Source organism: Bufo bufo, chromosome 4, assembly GCF_905171765.1.
Source record: "Bufo bufo chromosome 4, aBufBuf1.1, whole genome shotgun sequence".
Lineage (NCBI taxonomy): Eukaryota > Metazoa > Chordata > Amphibia > Anura > Bufonidae > Bufo > Bufo bufo.
In genome coordinates this window covers 432,818,657-432,821,563 of record NC_053392.1, presented here as the reverse complement: position 1 = coordinate 432,821,563, position 2,907 = coordinate 432,818,657, and positions in this window count along the sequence as shown.

The following is a 2,907-nucleotide window of genomic DNA, read 5'->3' as shown; positions in this document are numbered from 1 at the left end:
TCCTATAGTGTGCAAGCGCTACCACCACTGATGGATTACAAGGTGGTTGGAACCATGAAAACTAGCAGTGCATAATGTGAAAATGAATCCAGCCAGCAAAGGAGGCAATATGGACAATCGCCATACATTAGTAAGTGCCTTGTATTAACTTTCTCTACATAATAAATGCTATTTCCTGAAGTGAGGCAACCCCTTTAACAGAGCAAGAAGAACAGAGATTGAAGCAAAATTCTCTGCTAAGAAATTCTGAACTGCCTAAGAAATTTGTGTCCCAAGGAATGTATGATCTAGCAGATGTAAATATGCCACCCTGTACCAGTTCTATTAGTTTTAGCAGAACAATGGGAGAGAAGTGGCAAGAAAATTAAGTGCCGTATTTTTCGCTTTATAAGACGCACCTAAGTTTTTGAGGAGGAAAATAAGAAAAAAAATAATTGGAAAAAAAAGGTGTGCTTTTGGTGGGTTTTGAACTAATGGTGGTCTGTGGATGACGCACTGTTATGGGGGAGCTGTGGATGACGCACTGTTATGGGGGAGCTGTGGATGACGCACTGTTATGGGGGAGCTGTGGATGACGCACTGTTATGGGGGAGCTGTGGATGACGCACTGTTATGGGGGAGCTGTGGATGACGCACTGTTATGGGGGAGCTGTGGATGACACTTATTATGACACAATGTACTGTAGGAACTGTACATTGGAGTATTCTTAAGGATGAGGGGAGTTAGTCACATTAAATATGAACACTGTCCAGGGACTGTACCAATATTAGATTACGGTAACTGATATGACTTCCGTATAACCCCCATCCCCCATACACCCATATACTGCAGTAGGGGGGTTATAGTCATATTTAAAATAAACACTGTCCAGTAACTGTGATGTAATTGGCATATGTCTATATTATATATGACTATAACCCCCTCATCCATAGGATTTCACCCATATACTGCAGTACATAGACACATGCCAATTACAGAACAGTGTTTATTTTAAATATGACTATAACCCCCCCACATCCATAGGAATCCATCCATATACTGCAGTACATGGGTGAATTCCTATGAATGAGGGGGGTTATAGTCATATTTAATATAGACCTGTAGGGAGCTCATTGGGTGGGGGGGGGGGGGGGGCAGGACATGCTCACCAGCTGGTTGGCCAGGCAGCACAGAAGAGAAGGGGATCCTCCTGCTGCGCTGTGGTGAGTGAAGAACGTGCGGGCTGGCGGCAATACAGCGCATACAGAGAAGCCGCCAGCCTGCCCAACGATAGTGAGTGGCAGTGCGGGCTGCCGGCATCATTTAGCATTTAGTGAAGCCACCAGCCCGCCCAAGGTTCTGCTTAGTGCCGCGATGTATGCGCGGAAGTTAACTTCTGCTGCCAGCCTCCGCTAACTCCCGGCCGCCCGCCCACAGTTTCATGGCAGCTCAGGAGCTGTTAGTGAGAGCTCCTGAGCTACCGCAGCCTGCACATTTGGGGTCACCTTGCGTTAATGAGACGCACTGGCTTTTTCCTTCCGCTTTGGAGGGGGAAAAAGTGCGTCTTATAAAGCGAAAAATACGGTAATTATTTTTCGTTTAACAATCATTAAGGATGGTAGGGTGAGACAAAACAAATTGAAGAGTAACTTCTTGGTGATCAATCTGTATATTCTTAAGTGAAAGCCTCTATAGCTCGATACAATGAAGGAAATGTAAAACCTTTTACGGTAATTGTATTTTAGTTATGTAAATACTTGAATATCAGCAGTTGTAGATATATTTTGCCATCCAGCTATCAGCCAGTTACAGAGTCCTGAATTAAAAAGAATAGTAATGATTCTGGGTACTACCAGAACCTAAAAAAACATTAGAGGTTGTCTGCCTTTTTATATTGATGACCTATCCTCTGGTATTAGCACTGCCTTCTCTTCACTTTTAACCTGCTGCTGTCTCAATTGCAGTGACAAGCAACTGTAATTACAAGTCCGCCACCTCATTCACTTGTATAGGAAGGAGATATCCCATTGAAATGAATGGAGACGGCGAAGTTGTAATGACACTTTCCCCAGTCGTCTCCATGACACCAAGTCCTGAGATTGACTTCCTTCTGATTGGACAGGAAAAACACAGAGAGGTTAAAACCCCCACCCCCTCCTCACATCACCAGTGTTTTTCCTGTCCCATCAGGATAGGAAGCAGGAGAGGTGCACGGAGCTCGTTTGGGCTCACCTGGAGTTATTTTTTTTTTTCATCTGGGCCGAGGTCGGATCTGCAGTGCAGCTCTCCCTCCTCCGTTTGGTTAGGCCTGGGCTCGGGCACATGGGTAGTGCCCCTGCGAAGATTCCCTCTGCGGCGGTCCCGGAGGGCTTGATGCAGAGGGAAGGAGGAACACGGCGGATCGGCACTGTGATGTGTCCCTTCCGGCCGGCAGGCGGATGACGTCAGACGCCGGGGGCGGAGCTAAGCGCGCTGACGTCATCAACATGCGCCACAGGTCCTGCAGCATGAGAAGCACATGGAGACACTATAAAAACGCTCAGGACCTGTGTAACGGCGCCCTGCATAGCGCGGCTCACATATTTTGGTGAAGCATCTCTGAAGCGGTCGGGAGTCAAGATGAGCACCCCCCTCACGCCGGGCTCTGGAACCGAGCCTGCATCAAACCCTGGGACAGTGAGTAACCTGTTCTCAGGTACATGCTTTGTATGGTGGGTTCAGTCTGCTCATCCTTTCCTCCCTTACCATTTCAGGGAGAAAAGGATTCGGCTTCTGCAGCCAAAAAAACTAGAAAATGTGGTATTTGCTGCAAAAGATTGTCTAACACTGGATCCAAGCCCCTGTGTAAAGAATGTACTGCCAGTGTCATCAAGTCTGAGTCTTCTAGTCTAATTGAAGACATTAGGAAAGTGGTAAAAGAAGAGGTT